The sequence below is a fragment of the Euphorbia lathyris genome, chromosome 4 (genome assembly GCF_963576675.1).
Source record: "Euphorbia lathyris chromosome 4, ddEupLath1.1, whole genome shotgun sequence".
Classification (NCBI taxonomy): Eukaryota; Viridiplantae; Streptophyta; class Magnoliopsida; order Malpighiales; family Euphorbiaceae; genus Euphorbia; species Euphorbia lathyris.
In genome coordinates this window covers 48,084,497-48,102,304 of record NC_088913.1, presented here as the reverse complement: position 1 = coordinate 48,102,304, position 17,808 = coordinate 48,084,497, and the positions used below count along the sequence as shown (strand labels likewise).

The window sequence follows — 17,808 nt, the reverse complement described above, 5'->3', positions numbered from 1 at the left end:
CCCCATGTTTCTCTCTCTCTAAATTACCATTATGTCCTCCAGTCTTAATTCTGTGTGTGACCCATAGGTTCTTACCGCAACTAGCCGTATAGTTTTATTTAAATTAATTCAACCGAACTAGTTTAACCTAAACATATAACGAAATGAGTGCGTAAACTGTGAATAGCAGAAAGCGATAAGAAGTCAGGTTGATTCAGACGTTTACCTTTCAGTATTAGGTCCAGTATAATTCGATCCTTCATCAGTTATCCTTAGACGAATCTGTAACTATGGAATATGTCAAGTTATATATAACGAGACGTCTATTTTACTTGTTCAAGTAGAATTAACTCTGCATAGATATGTCAAGTGAAATCTCCATCGTGCATTGTTCTGCCCAATGAACGAAACCACCTGTTTAAGATTAAACCTTCGATGATTCAGATGTTGTAAACAGTTGTGCAGTTTTGTGATATCCAAATGAAGATCCTAACGCTCATATTCAGGACTTCATTACTATGTGCAACACCTTCCGAACTAACAGGAATGAGAGCGATGATGTTATTAGATTAAAGTTGTTTCCGTTCTCTTTGAAGGATAAGGCGAAGAACTGGTTAAAGAACTTACAACCAGGTTCAATCACCACTTGGGAGGAGATGGCTACCCTATTTCTTATGAAATATTTTCCTCCAAGGCAAGCAATCAAGCTTAAAAATGAGGTCTCTCATTTCTTTCAAGAAGAGGATGAGTCTTTATCTAAGGCGTGGGAGAGGTACAAGGAGCTGTTGAGTCCCAATCATGGCATACTGATGCGTATAAAATGTATACGTGCTTTTAAGAGCAAGTGCACTCTATCGTACCAAGTAATAGAGTATACTTACATATAAAGATCGATTCCACAGGGATTCTGCACAATCATTAATTGCCCATAGGTTTTTGAAGTCTAAACGATTGAATTAAAGAGGTTTGGGTTGTTTATATAGCTACGAAAAACTTTTGTTGTTGAAGCAATGGAGTCAAACACTAGGGAATCAGGTTCACTTCCTAAGTTTGAATCAATGAAATCGATTGAAATAAGACATCGAAGAGAAATTCGTGTTTCTAAAGATGGTGATTTCTAAAAGAAACTCGGTGCTAAGACCTTAGACCACATATTTCTTCACTCCTATTCACTTAACCGGGCCAATGGTTACTTAAATATGACAAGAAAGCGTTAGGTTCAATGAGAAATCCTAGCAATGCAATGCTAGAAACCACATCGATTTGCTATCGAGTCTAAGAATATAGTTTTCCGTTAACCTCTTGTTACTATGGTGAGTAAAAAGCGATTAACTTAAATAAGGATTAAGCTTACGTTCTTAGTTCTTTTAAATCGAATTCCTTACGGGTGTTGAGTAATCCTTTTGAATGGGCTCGGCCAGTAGGGGCCGGTAATGTAAGTTCTCTATCCTAGTAAAGAATGAACGATGTTTATGCATGAAGTGTTTGTTGAGGTTATATATTTGATTGCGTATGCATGTATGCTTGTGTAGATGAATGATAGGACACTGCTTTCATCTTCACTGAACTCTCTATCAAGCATCCAACCCCGAAGCAGAAATGTTAGGTGGTTTTATCAAGGGTTTTCTCTTTTGAAATGTTGCTTCAGTCTTAATGCAAGAAAGAACAAGCCTTTAGGACGCTATTGGTTTTAGTAAGTCTTAGAATCTTAAGAACACACGAGAGTTGACTTAAGTGAGAGTTAAAGCAGAAACATTTGCTTCAGTTGCATTGTTCATGATTCATTAAGGTAGAGCTTACGGCAACCTGTTCCGCTGTGCACAGCCTGTTCACCTTGTTATCATCTTCAACAACTCATTTTTAACACGTAAAGTAATCTATTTAATCTCCAGTTTTCACGACTGCCAACATCTGTCAATATAAAAGAATCACACACTACGAGCACCCTATTCACAAAGTATTTCTCATAAACTTTGGTCATCAATCCCTGTGGATATGATACTTGACTTATCACTTTATTACTTGTATCTAGTGCACTTGCTAGAGTCCATTCAGGAGACAACAAGTTTTTTGTCTCCTGAATGGACTCTAGCAAGTGCACTAGATACAAGTAATAAAGTGATAAGTCAAGTATCGTATCCACAGGGATTGATGACCAAAGTTTATGTGAAATACTTTGTGAATAGGGTGCTCGTAGTGTGTGATTCTTTTATATTGACAGATGTTGGCAGTCGTGAAAACTGGAGATTAAACAGATTACTTTACGTGTTAAAAATGAGTTGTTGAAGATGATAACAAGGTGAACAGGCTGTGCACAGCGGAACAGGTTGCCGTAAGCTCTACCCTAATGAATCATGAACAATGCAACTGAAGCAAATGTTTCTGCTTTAACTCTCACTTAAGTCAACTCTCGTGTGTTCTTAAGATTCTAAGACTTACTAAAACCAATAGCGTCCTAAAGGCTTGTTCTTTCTTGCATTAAGACTGAAGCAACATTTCAAAAGAGAAAACCCTTGATAAAACCACCTAACATTTCTGCTTCGGGGTTGGATGCTTGATAGAGAGTTCAGTGAAGATGAAAGCAGTGTCCTATCATTCATCTACACAAGCATACATGCATACGCAATCAAATATATAACCTCAACAAACACTTCATGCATAAACATCGTTCATTCATTACTAGGATAGAGAACTTACATTACCGGCCCCTACTGGCCGAGCCCATTCAAAAGGATTACTCACTCATACAGGCGAGTGAACAATCAGATAGTTCAAAGCTCTCAAACTCCATCTATCCAAAAAGTCTATCTTCTTCTTTCTTCCAAAAATCCGATGCCTTTCCTTCCTTACTACCTCTATTTAAAGGAAAGGTCAAAGTCTAAAAAAACCGTACTAGAAAAGTATCCGCACGAAATATATTACAAAACAAAGTCAAAAGTTCAGAAATCTAAAAATTGCTAAAAGTGGTTGAAGATCATTTTGACCCTTGAACACTCAAGGGTCGAGCTTTCTTGTCATCTTGTTACTTTCCGCCTGCACTTCTCCGCCTTTCTGCCAGCAGCTACTGTCGTACCTGCCTCCCGTCTAGTCGTTGTCCATTATTAGGGGTTCCAGCGTTTGACCGCTGGATCAAAGAATGGCATAATCTCCTCTTGGTAGTGCGAACAGGCTGCTTCCAGTCTATTCGGCTAAGTCTTTCCTTATCTGCATAAAAACACCTATAAGGCCTTCTTTCATGTAATAAAACACTACAAACACCCTTAATTCATTATAATTAACACCTTTAAATGTAGTCAATTTCATGCCTAACAGGTGTTCATCTAATTGACTTCTAACTTGACTCAAAACATTAGAAAGATTCCCCTCATCCCTAGTAGGGAAGAATTAGTTCATGGGCTTTGTGGAACAAAACTTGAAATAAAGTGAAACTCATTGAAAGTAGAAGATGAAGAAAATGGAAGATGAACAAACTTTGATTAAATATGAAATCAACTTACAAAACTAAAAGGAAATGACTTTGAAACAAGAAATTATACTTAAGAACTACAAAAATCAACTAAAACAAGAGTAATTACAAATGCCCAAAGCTTAGCTACAACAACAATGGAGTTTCTATGCATAAGGATGCAAAAGGTGTAGCTTTCTTCTTCAAATCTCTTCTATTTATAGGTCAAATCTTGCTCCAATCAAGGTAGAATTCTGATTTTCATGATTGGTAGCCTCCAAAATACTGAAATTATGCATTAAATGGCCTTGAGAAATCAAATGGAAGAGGAGTATGGGCTTGCATAGAGAAGAGGAGCCGCCCGGTGCAAGTTGCGGAGGAAGACAAGTCTCGCCGAGACCTACCCCTAGAATTGGCTTTTTTGGCCAATTTCAGCATGTCTCACCAAGACCTATCTCTGGGACAGATTTCAGCATGCCTTCCAGCCAATTGCAACACTTCTGTGCGAATCTGTTGCATTAGGCCCTGATTGTCCAAAAACCACCGTTTTGTCGTCTTTTCACGTAACGTTCCCTCGTTCTTGCCCTGTAACTCACTTGGAATCTCATGAGGGTGTGTGAAAGTGTAAAAATTAATTAAAAACTCGTGAATTAAATTAAAATTACGTGATGGTGTGTGAAATTGTGAATTAAAGTGAAATTTAACAAAATTAACACTAAAGTGATACTAAAGACAACAAAATGGACGAAATTATGACTGGATTTTAATATGAAAACGGGCGGCAACACATACCCATGTGGATGCAAGTGCAAAACTTATATAATGGGGTGACCAATGCTTATAAGATCTAAATTGAATCAGTTGCAAATGGAAATCCTGAGGAGCTTGAACCTCAAGCATTGTACGAATTGATTGAGAAAGTAGTTAACACGAGCTACAATTAGCACTCAGTAAGGAGTGATGGCAAGAGACTTTCTAATGATTCGAACAATGATGACATCACCAGACTATCTGCTCAAATGGAACAGCTACTCAAAACTGTAGGAAAAATGAACGTATTTGCTGTTCACATGCAAGCACCTATTCCAACTTAAATTTTATCATCTGACAGATGTGACTTCTGCAATGGTCCGCATAGAGCTATTGACTGTCCAGGAATCAAGCTAGGGGCATCAATGAAGGAACAATATGACTTCATTGCAAGACAACCACTGAACCTCTATTCGAATACATATAACCCTGGTTGGAGAAATCATCCTAGGTTTTCATAGCAGGAAAACTAGAGGCAACCAGCTGCTCAGCAACCATTCAGGCAAGACAACTAGAGACCAACGTATCAGTCATAGCAAGCCACCTCATCTACTCAGCAATACTAGAGGCAACCAGTTGTTCAACAAGAGGGAAAGCCCCATCTAGAGTCTATAATGATGCAATTCATGAAGCAAACACAGTCATCCATTAAAAGCCTCGAGACTCAGATGCAACAGTTCGTACCATCATTGCTTCCAAAGAAAAAGGAGCTCTACCAAGCAACACTGTGACCAACCCGAAGGAGGAGGTCAATGCGGTCAGATTAAGAGGGGGTAAGAAAATTCCCAATACTTTTGAAGATAATCGTTTGTTCAATGATATAGGTGAAGGAAGCCAACCAACTAAAGAATCAGAGCAGAATCAACAAACAGTTGAGTCGGAGAAAAGAAAAGACAAAGAGCCTGTCAATGAGGGATTTTCTGTTCCCTCATATGAAGCTAGAATACCTTATAGGGACAGGCTAAAACAACAGAATTGCGAAAAGAGACACAAGAGCTTCCTAGAATAGCTGACAAAGCTACACATCAACATCCTCTTCATCGAGGCATTATCAGAGATGCCAATGTATGTCAAATTCCTCAAAGATCTGCTCACCAACAAGAAAAAGCTCGAAAGCGTAGCTATAGTGCAATTGAACAGAGGCAGTTCGTCAATCTTACAAGCCAAACAGCAGCTTCCTAAGGAGCTAAAAGATCCAGGGAGTTTCTCTATACCATGTTCAATAAGAATGCTAACTATTCAAAATGCCTTGTGTGACTTAGGAGCTAGCATTAACTTATTGCCATATTCCATTTATATGCAATTGGGATTAGGAGAACCTATACCTACCAAGGTTAATGTTTAACTAGTTGGCCGATCTATTCGGTATCTCAAGGGAATAGTGGAAGATGTATTGGTTAAGGTTTGGAACTTCATTTTGCCTGTCGACTTTGTAATGATGGACATAGCTGAAGATCTGGAAGTTCCAATAATTTTAGGATGACCCTTTCTAGCCACTTATAGAGCAGTGATAGATGTACATAGCGGTCATCTAATTCTTAAAATCAACAATGAGGAGGTTGCATTTAAAATGCACGAAGCAATTCGTTACACTTCTGCCTCTGATGATGTTAGTTATTTTTTAGATACGAAAGATGAACAATCTGCTCTACATGAACATGAAGAGGGAAAAAAGCAGTAAAGCTCGAACAGCTGTTCTACAGATCCAATCAAGGAAACGGCTGAGAACTGCATGGAGGTGGAAAAAGAAGTGTTACCTGATCAACTTCCCTAAGAAGACGAGGAGAGATGCCCAAAACTAAAACCTTTGCCAGCTCATTTGGAGTATGCCTTTCTAGATCCACCAAATAGCCGGCCAGTTATCATTTCAGCCACTCTGACTAAAGAACAAAAAAAAACAACTGCTCATCATCCTAAGACGTAATAAGGAGGCCCTAGCCTGGAAGATAGAAGACATCAAGGAAATTAGCCCTACGATTTGTATGCACAAAATCCTGATGGAAGAAGATCATAGACCATCTATTCAGCCACAACAGAGACTTAACCCACACATGAAGGATGTTGTTAAAGCATAAGTGATAAAGCTGATTGATGCTGGGATATTTACTCTATTTCAGATAGCATGTGCACCAGCCCTGTTCAAGTTGTTCCGAAGAAGGGAGGCACAACTGTGCGCTTGAATGAGAAGAATGAGCTCATCCTAACTCAAACAATCACTGGATAGTGTATGTGCATTGATTACAAAAAGCTGAACGAGGAAACCAGGAAAGATCACTTCCCATTGCCATTCATAGATCATATGTTAGAGTGACTAGCTGGTTACCAATTCTACTGCTTCCTAGATGGTTATTCGGAGATTCAAATATGCACAAAGGACCGGGAAAAGACCACATTCAGCCCTTATGGGACTTTCGCCTACAAACGGATGCTTTTTGGGCTGTGTAATGCTCCTACAACTTTTTAGAGATGCATGATGGCGATATTCCATGACATGATTGAGAAAACAGTTGAAGTTTTTATGGAAGACTTCACGGTCTATGGCATGTCATTTCAATCATGTTTGCAGAATTTGGAGGTTATTCTGACAAGATGCAAGGATACACAGTTGGCCTTGAACTAGGAAAAATGCCAGTTTATGGTGACTAAAGGTTTGTGCTAGGTTACAAAATTTCAAGCAAAGGCATGGAAGTAGACAAAGCTAAGGTAGAAGTGATCCAAAAGCTTGCCCCCAAAACTCTGTTAAAGACATCCGAAGTTTTCTTGGGCATGTTGGTTTCTACCGGCGATTTATCAAGGATTTTTTAAAGATTACTCAGCCGCTGTCTGCTTTGCTTCACAAAGTAGTGGAATTCAAGTTTAATGAACAGTGCATGACAGCTTTTGAACAGCTGGAGGAGATGTTTGTCAATTATCTTATCCTGATTTCGCTTGACTGGAGTATTCCGTTCGAACTCATGTGTGATGTCAGTGATATGAGTGTTGGAGATGTTCTCGGACAAAGGGTTGAGAAGAAATTCAAACCCATTTACTACGCCAACAAAACACTAAATGAGGCTCAACATAATTACACCACTACTGAGAAGGATCTGTTGTAGATGGTATATGCTTTTGACAAATTTAGGTCCTATCTCGTGTTGTCAAAGGTAACAGTTTACACGAACCATTCTGCACTAAAGTACCTATTCGCCAAAAAAGATGCCAAGCCTCGTTTAATCAGATGGTTGCTATTGCTCCAGTAGTTTGAACTTGAGATAAGAGATAAGAAGGGGTCTGAGAACTTAGTTGCCGATCATTTGTCCCGAATCGAAGCTATAACAGAGAAGGAGAAACCAGATATCATAGATACCTTCCCTGATGAACACCTATTTGCTATCTCTCACCTTTCCTGGTTTGCTGATATTGCAAATTTTTTGGCTTGCAAAATTAAACCCTTTCATTATTCAACTAATAAAAAGAGGAAATTTTTTGCTGACATGAAATACTATTTGTGGGAAGAACCGTACTTATTCAAACTATGTGCAGATCAGCTTATTCGAAGATTCGTAAGCCATGAAGATGGAGAAAGAATCCTACATCGATGCCATTCATCTGAGTCAGGTGGCCATTTTGGAGCCAACAAAATAGAAGTGAAGGTGTTTCAAGCAGGATTTTTCTGGCCCTCCATATACAAAGACACTCAGAGGTTTGTGAAAGAGTGTAATGAATGTCAACGCACATGTAACATTTCAGCTAGAAATGTTATGCCCCTGAACTACATCGTTGTATGCGAAATATTCGATGTTTGGGGCATAGATTTAATGGGAACTTTCCCAAATTCAATTGGTAATCAATATATACTTGTTGCGGTTGACTATGTGAGCAAATGGGTGGAAGTTATGGCCTTTCCCCTCAACTGATGCCAAAGTGGTCACCAAATTTCTCAAACAGCTGTTTGCTAGGTTTGGAATGTCTGGAGCTATAATTAATGACCAGGGCTCACATTTCTGTAACGCTCAGTTCGAAAGGCTTTTAAAAAGTATGGGGTTACACATCGAATAGCTACCCCTTATCACCCCCAGACTAGTGGGCAGGTGACAAGACCATTTTAGTCTTGTTACTTTCTATCTTATTCTATGTAATTTGGAAATATTTGGTGTTTAATTGATGTTTTTGTTTCATATTTTGTTTTGGGAGAAAGTTTAGGTGTTTGGTGAAAAATCTGGAAATTAGTGGCCTTTTGGAGCATTTTGGAGTATTTGCAAATCAGAGGCCAGTTTCAGTTAAGGCGTGGGCACGTCCTGTCTCAGATGTAATTGAGAAACAACAGCCAACTTCAGTTAAGGCGTGAGCACGTGGCTGGACGAATTTGGAAGAGATAAGAAGATATTTTCAGATTTGATTTTGGGATATTATCTTATTTAATTGTATTTTATTTTAGTTAGGATTTGAATATTTCCTATTATCTCTATTTAATCATTAATTAATTAGAGATTTATTTTCTTTCCTTATCTCTTAAGGATATTTTAGTCTTTCTTCTTAGGGTTTTCCCCCTATAAATAGAGGCTTAACATTCCTTAGAGAAAGAGAGAACTAGATTTTACAGATTTTCAATTGTATTGTTGAATTGTTTTCATTATGAGTAGCTAAGTTCCATTTTCTGATTCAAGAGGGATTTCATTAGGTTGAAAGTTGTGAGGTTTCATGTATTAATTTCTTCAAGTATGAATTCAAGTTCTGATTTTCTTCTTCAATTCTTTTTATGATTATTGAATCGTATTCGATCTTCTATTGCTAAGTATTTATTCTTGATCCGTAATTGTCTTGAATGAATTACAACAAGTAGCAAAAATCGATCTTGAGTAATTGAGTTTTTGCTTGAGATTGATTGGGAAGAAAATTCAGCCAATTGCTATTGTTTGTCGATGTTCCTCTCAATAGGAATTGATTTGATAAACTTTCTTAATCCTAATGCGGTTATTAAGAAATTGGATATGCTTCATTCCCTTTTCTTAATAACTAGGTTGATTTAGATGCTTCATTTAAATTAATAAATTAAGAGAAAGTGAAAGATTGAATTAGGTAATCCTTATACTCTTTAATCAAAGATTTGAATTCTAATTTGTTTATCATTTAAACCAAGGATCAACGAACACCCAATGAACCCAATCTCTTGAATCAGGCTTTCTCATTATTGAATTCCCATTTACTTTACTTGTTTAATTTGATTTAATCATCCATCAAAATCAAACCCCCCCCCCCCCCCCCTTTATTTTATTTTCTCATTTGAATTAAGAGGTTAATTGTTCTCTTGGGATTCGACATGGTCTTACTATTACTACAAATCAAATTGTAGTCCAATAGAGGAATCAGTAAACAAAACTATAAATCTATTTTGTCGGGCTTCGACAAACCCATTCAAAATTTGGCGCCGTTGCCGGGAACAATTTAGTTTCTTGATTCATTTTCCTTTGTTTTTGATACTTTTTATGACCCGCACCTCCCGTGGAAGTGAACGAATATTTATTTCTGAAATAGAAAAAGAAATACGGAGGTTAAGAAAAGAAACAAAACAAAGGAGTGTTTGTTCATCGTCTTTAGAAAATTTTGAAGAAATCAGAGAAAATTTTGTTTTTCAAAGTGAGGAAGAGACGATGGCTGGAAATAGAACATTAATGGATTTTGCAGCACCCAATTTAAATCGCCAATCATTTTGCATTGAGTTCCCAAATCCAGAGGTACCTTTTGAACTTAAATCTGGATTAATTCACTTACTCCATTCTTTTCATGGTCTTACAGGTGAAGATCCTCATAAACATTTGAAGGAGTTTCATGTCATTTGTTCCGGTTTGAAACCCGAACGAGTAACCGAAGAGCAAGTTAAACTACGAGCCTTTCCTTTTTCTTTAAAAGATAAGGCTAAGGATTGGTTGTACTATCTTCCATCGGGATCTATCACGACATGGACAGAAATGCAAAGGTTATTTCTTGAGAAATTCTTTCCATCTTCACATGCGGCCAATATTAGAAAGGAAATATGTGGAATTAGACAAGCTTATGGAGAGACCTTATATGAATATTGGGAGAGGTTCAGGCAACTTTGCACTAGTTGCCAACATCATCAAATACCTGAACAACTCCTAATCCAATATTTTTATGAAGGATTGGCTCCAATTGATAGAAGCATGATTGATGCAGCTAGTGGAGGAGCGTTGGTGAATAAGACACTCGATGAGGCAAGACAATTAATCTCCACTATGGCTGAAAACTCCCAACAATTTGGAACAAGATCAAACAGCACCACCAAGCAAGTTAATGAGGTAAATAATTCTAACATTGAAAATAAATTTGCTGAATTAGTTTCTTTGGTGAGTCAAATTGCAGCAAACAAAGTGCAACCCGAAAAGGTATGTGGAGTATGTTCAAGTGTGGGACATCATACTGATGAGTGCCCATCATTACAAGAAGATTTCCAACATGCAAATGCTATTGGAGGATTTCCAGGACAACCACAACGCAATTATGATCCTTATTCTAACATTTACAATTCAGGATGGAGCGATCATCCAAATTTTAATTATGGAAATCAAGGAGAACAGCCAAGGTTTCAAAATCAGTCATATAGTAGACAGCCTCAAGTGCACGAACCATATAAACCTTCAACATCTAACTCAGGTATGCCTTTGGAAGACATTGTTAAAAGCCTTGCTGAAAGTACTTTTAAATTTCAACAGAAAATGGAGGCAGAAAATCAGAATTTGGGAAGCCAAGTGGCTCAATTAGCTACATCAGTTCACAAATTGGAGGCACAAAATTCTGGAAAATTACCTTCCCAAACTATGGTGAACCCAAAGGAAAATGCTTGTGCAATCACATTAATAAGTGGGGAGGAAGTTTAATCAAGTCGACCTCCAACAAGAGAAAAGAAACAAAAAGAACCACCCACTGTAGCTAAGAAAGATCCTAAGGTAAACTCTAATCCCATTCCATTAATTCCATCTAAATTGGCTCATTTTCCTTCAAGGTTCGCAAAATCAAAGGACGACTATGAGAAAGAGGTATTGGAAACCTTTCGAAAGGTAGAGGTAAACATTCCACTACTTGATGCAATAAAGAAAATTCCAATGTATGCTAAACTTTTGAAGGAATTTTGCACAAATAAGAGAAAATTGAAAATTGATGAAAGAGTAATGGTGGGGGAAAATGTTTCAGTTGTGATTAAAAAGAGTCTACCTACTAAATGTAAGGACCCAGGCATGTTTACAATGCCTTGTGTTATTAGAAATAAACGAATTAAACATGCCATGCTAGATTTAGGAGCATCAATAAATGCAATGTCTTATTCTATATTTATAATGCTCTTAATTTGGGACCTTTGAAAGAAACTAGGATAGTGATTCAATTAGCTGATCGTTCTAACTCTTACCCGGAAGGAGTTGTGGAAGATGTTTTGGTGCAGGTGAATGAATTGATTTTTCCAGTTGATTTCTATATTTTGAAAATGGAGAATGATGCATCTGGAAATTCAGCACCTTTGCTACTTGGAAGGCCATTTATGAAAACAGCAAGAACAAAGATTGATGTTCATGAGGGTACTCTCTCCGTAGAATTTGACGGAGAGATTGTAAAATTCAATATTTTTGATACCATGAAGTACTCTGAAAATTCAAGTACTATTTATCATGTTGATGTAATTGACTCACTTGTGCAGGAGAATTTTCAAGAAAAAGAGAGTCTATGTGAGTTGGAAGAAGGTGAAGAAGCAAGTGATGATTCATCGAATGAGATGCAAAAAGGTATAGAAAAATTTGAAATTGAAATGCCCAATACTTACAAGAAAATGTTACCTTCTATTTTGCAGGCTCTGACAGTCGAATTGAATATTTTGCCGGATCATGTGAAGTATGTTTATTTGGGAGAAGATGAGACACTTCCGATGATAATTGCAAAAGGCTTAACTACAGAGCAAGAAGAAAGTTTGATCAAAGTTCTTCAAGAGCACAAAATGGCAATTGGTTGGAATTTACCCGACATTAAAGGCATTAGCCCATCCACTTGCATGCATCGAATATTTTTGGAGGAAGCTGATTTAAATCGAAAATTACAAGTGCAAGAACTTGAGGAGCTACATTTGGAAGCTTATGAGAATTCGAGAATTTACAAGGAGAATATGAAGTTGTTTCATGATAGTATGATCTTGAGAGAACAATTTCAAATTGAAAAAAAAAATTTTATTATATAGTTCTCGATTGAAACTCATTCCCGGTAAGTTATGTTCTGTAATACCCCTTTTTATAAAACCGTCACTTTCTTGAACAGTAATAAATTCCATTTAATATACTAACAAAACTCAAAAGCGTAGCAACATTTCATTTACAAATGCATTCCAATAGGTTCAAATAAATGAACCCCAAACGTTTAAAATTTACCAAAAGTACAGACAAGCTAGACTATTAGTAATATGAACCTAATAATGACGAATCTCTGCACTACAACAGAAGAAGAGGATGGCCGGACTCTTTTGTGGCCCTTATGTCAATACCATCACGAAAAATGTGGGTTTCTTTGACTCTAAGTTCACCACACAGGCTAAGGGATCAAACATGGAGCCGCTGAATCTGAACACCATGAAGAGACTAGAGATATGATGTGATGTGAATGGAGTTTGGCATTTGTGGAAGGCCGTTGAGATATTGAAGCAGAAAGAGAGAGATCAGGTAGAAAGTTCGAAGAAGAGGAAGAGAAATGAGGGATTCGCACACCCTATTCACATCTCACCCTTAAAGACATTTGCGGAAGAACAACACCATGATGTCGGTGATGAGAAGTTCTTCCAACAGGCTGCCCGTAAGAGCATGGAGACTGTGCTGATAAATTTAAGGGTGATGGAGCGCAGGTTGGAGGCCTATGAACAAAAGAAATCACACTCCTGAAGGCACAAATAGCTGTGTTGGAGATGGGGAATAACATAGCCGGGACAAAACAATTTTTTTCCCTACGCCTCTCAACCTAGTCCAGACAAGAAGCCAGTTGAAAAAGCAGCCAGTGAAACTGCTGCTCTGAAAGATGCTAATGAAATAGGGGAGGATGCTGAGTCCTCCCAATCACCCACTGTCTCATAAGTACCCCCTCTCTCTCTCTCTCCTGCTTGTGCTTGGGTTGTTTCTGTGTTTATGTTGTTTTGCAGATGTTGTTTTCCCTACCCCGTGTTGTCTTTCATTGAGGACAATGCTCTATTTAAGTTGGGGGGTAGGGGATTCCCATCTTTGTGACTGTTCAAACAATCTTGCCCCCCCCCCCTTCTTGTTGCAATTGCTTTTCTCTTGCTTCACAATGAACACCTTCACTCCACAAAAATCAAAGCACACCACCACCATACACCCTGTGCACATCCTCCATTATATTTCATAGGTTGTTTAAGTAAACTTTTCTAGTTAGTTGCATGCAATTTTATTCTTTTTTTATTATGTAATAATAACATGCTAGGCATAGGACAATTGAGTATATGTGTGAACTGTTTTCCTGTTCTTAATAATGCATCTTTGCTACAAACAACCTGTGAGATTTGAGCCAAGAAGATGCATGTTATATGTGCAATTTAATCCTTTGATGAGTGGGCTTTGCATGTTTTAGTTGTAGGTAAATTTTGCTAGGGTTGCCCTTACAGTAGGTTTGCTAGGTATTTAGCATAAAAAGTTGATCGACTCTTAAACACATGTTCATCCACTAAAACACCATATTCACCATCTCACAACACCCAATCATTGTGTTAGTTGTTCGAACATCTCTGATAGCCAGTAAAGAATTTTGATCACCAAAAGCTTACTGCGCTTAGGAGGGTCCAATCTTTATAAATATATATACATAATAAGTTGTTCCCTACTAAGAAAATTTTGATATGCTGCTTACACAAATGCAAAGAAATTGGTTGTCATTTCTAATGAACAGCTACACACCACCCTTTTACACTTCACCCCTTTAACCACCTAATCTTCACCTATACACCTTCGAAATGATTCTGCTCGCGCTGAATAGTCGCGAACTCCCTGTTTGGACCGAATTGCAAAGTTAAAACATACACTAGAATATGCATTGAAGTCAAGGACTTAAACACCCATAGAAACAAGTTAAACAATGTGAGTTAATGAGCGTAACAGATGCAGCTTAGTGTGATATCAAGGCAAACAGGAGAATTAGTTCACCATTTATTTCAAGTCGGCTTTTCCTAACATGTTATAATAGTTTCATAAGTCAAAATTTTAAATTGCATCTTACTAGCTGGTTTTGCTTTATTTACTGCCTATGCCTTCACCACTTTGTACATTGTGTTGCTTGAGGACAAGCAAAAGCTCAAGTTAGGGGTAATTTGATACGAGCAAGATGGACAAGATTGTGAGGCAAAACGTTTATGGAAAAGGGCTTCAAAGATCAAGTTTTCTGCCAAGAATGGAAGAAACAGCCAGAAATAACAGTTCATTAAGGATTCCTCTTAAACGGCCACAAATAAGTGCAAAACAACGTAATCAGAAACAGAAACAGGTCAGATAGACAGACTTCAGATAAACACGCGGGTCAAGAAGGAACCAATGAGAGAGTGAAACGTGGGAGACAGCTTTTAATGCACCAAGATGACAATGGATGGTTGTGATGCAATTGTTTTGATGTATTTTGTTCATAGTACCATTTTACTCTTACTGTTTAGGGTTGACACTTTTACCCTATAAATAGTTCCTTTTGTGGTTGGTGAAAGGCATTCTTACCTGGAGCCACTTTTTTAGCTTTCCTTTAAAGTTTATGTTTTTAGCATTTTTGGGATAGAACAACTTGTTCACTCATGGGAATGAGTGAGTAGTTTATCTTTTGCCGGTCTAGCCAACCATAAATGGTGATTGTAAATATTCCTTTTTTTTTATCAATGAAGCATCTTTATCACTGAATGGTTATTGAATGGTATGCTAAAATGTATTAGGTGATGATCAAACCTAAGTATTAGTGATGATGGATGACACGACAATGCTCCTAACTCATGGAAACAACCATTTAATGTATATTGTTTTGGACGGACATGGATATAACCATATATTGAGGTTTCATCTATGAATGCTCCTTCTTCTTTATGCTGGAATAAATTAGCACAAGGACACTTGGTTAAGCTCTGCTCTTAGGATCTATGGAAATAGGGACACCTGACCTTAGTGATATTAGAAGGAGAGACTCAAACCATGAAACTTAATGATGTCTTTGTTGATTGATTAGTTATGCTTGTAATCGCTATTAGGCGTGTAGTGCTAGACCCGCAACTGTTCCAATCTGATATTCAACCTTTTACATCCCTGTTTTCTTTCATTTATGCATGTTCACTAAACCTACTTCAACTTATTGATTCTAGCGTTTAAGGTAACTGTTCTGAGACTTAACTCAATCCATGTGGAAATGACACTTGGTTTTATCCAACTACAACTGACCTAGTATACTTACTAGCAATGTTATCAAACTCGGACCGGACCAGTCGGTTCGACTGGTTGAACCGGGAACCAATAAGGTTTTCGATTCGAATTAAACTGGTTTGTTGCATTTGCAACAAATCGAATAGAATCGTAATCAAACCGAAAACCGGCGGTCAGGCCGAAAACCGGTATGACTCCGGTCGATAGAAAGAATATCTTGCGCATGCACACAATTTGCTTTATTGGCGCGTGAATTGCTTTTCAATACACAATTAATTATTCCTGTGGGTGTTGAACTTATATAGAGCAATTGTTTTGGATTAGTTTCCATTCTTTCGATGTGGGGTCCCTTTGTAACATCCATAGCAAATCTCATCTCAATTTTTCCTGAGTTCAACCACGTAGACCTTTTTCTTTTTCAGTTCTTTACTTTATTTTTTTTAACATAATTCTTAACTTCTTATTCTTAGTTTCTTAAACAACAAAAAAAAGAATATTATTATTAGTATATCATATTATATATTAGATTATATAATTTATAAAAAATAATTTTAAATTATATATATTTAATATATATAAATATTATTTATTTATTACGTCATCCGGTCCGACCAATCCGAGCCATCTGATCCGACCAAGTGACCTGTAACTCAAGTATAAATCCGGTTTGATGTCCGGTCCAGTTCTGATAACATTGCTTGCTAGAGTCCACATTTAAGACACCAACAAGTCCAACTAGAGGCATTCTACCAGTGAGCTGAAACTTGCGACAATGAAGATATCATATTAGAACCTATGTCGTCAAAGATCAGTGAAACATGAGCTTGATCAAAATGATGGAGGTAGATTTCAAAACCATCTATGGAAAAAAAAACTCGGGGTTTTGGGTTTCAACTTCAACTTCAAACTCACTTTGAGGGAGAATGGGAAGCAACCCAAGGCATAGAGTAAAGGCAGAAGTGAGAGACCAAAGGAGGCAGGAAATGAAGCAACATTTGAACCTTGGACAAACAAGACCAATTAGACCTTTGTGTTTCCTCCTCAACCTTTACGACAGAAAACTGAAGAGATCCTATCGTGTGAATAAAATCAAATGATGGTGAGTGGCAACAAGTGACTATTGGTCGAACTGCTGGTGTAGCGAGTCCTACCTACCTACGTTTTATCAACGTCAGAAATTCGGTAAATCAACATATTTAAATACTTGATCAATAGTGTAAAAGTTCTTACCTTTGTCTTGTGGATAATTATTGAGATATTATTTTCTTGATGTTATGTTTTCGTTGTGAATGTTGGTACGATTGCATTAAATGTATTTGGGTACTATTTCTTTTTGTCCCTTTTGCAAGGTGCAAATTTGAAAGAGAAAGCAGGGTCAAAACATTAAGAATGTGAACAAGCAGAAACTAAAGCAAATATCAATCAGTCAAAGTTTGTGAAGGTTTTGTTTGGCAAGTCAACATCAATGGTCTTCGTCGACGTACCATTTCTCCTGATCGTTGGTGACGACGATCTCTTACGTAGGGGAGAGTATATGGAGGGGAATGGGTCCTATATGGACCCCTTTATGGTATATTATGATAGATGTATTGAAGAGTATGATAGATTAAGATGGATTAGAGAAGAAGAATGAGATGAAAGACATGGATTATGGAAGAAGAGTGAGATGAAAGACCCTTAATAGAGAAAGATGACTCGGATGAAGATCCTTAGAGTAAGAAGACTCGGATGAATATCCTTGATAGAAGGAAAGAATTTTTCTAAGATTTCAAAAATTCAAAAAATTACTTTTGCTATCGTTGAGGAATGAGTTTACAATAACAGTGCAAGAAAAGTTCTACAATCGAAGACGTTCAAGTTGTAGATTGTAGAAAAGGCGGAATGATGGTTGAAGTTGAAACCATTTCTAAAGACAAACGAACAACGTGGAAACTCAAGTAGAGTTCAGATGCAAGTGGAGATCAATTTGGGAAATAATAATCTAGACAACTTGGCGGAACCTCGATAGTGTTCGAGTAGAAAGTGAAGCTCTCGTCATAGAAGGCGAGTCTGATCAACAAGGATGTTGATCCTCATAGTGGGAGAGAGTGTAAGGGATGGGGAAGGGCCAGTTTGGCCATAGGCCAACTCAACCCCAAACATTGGCAAATC

General features: G+C 37.5%; 1 pseudogene; it reads right to left on the bottom strand.

The window, feature by feature from the left end:
- Positions 1-683: 683 nt before the first annotated feature.
- Positions 684-784, bottom strand: LOC136228234 (small nucleolar RNA R71; annotated as a pseudogene).
- Positions 785-17,808: the final 17,024 nt, after the last annotated feature.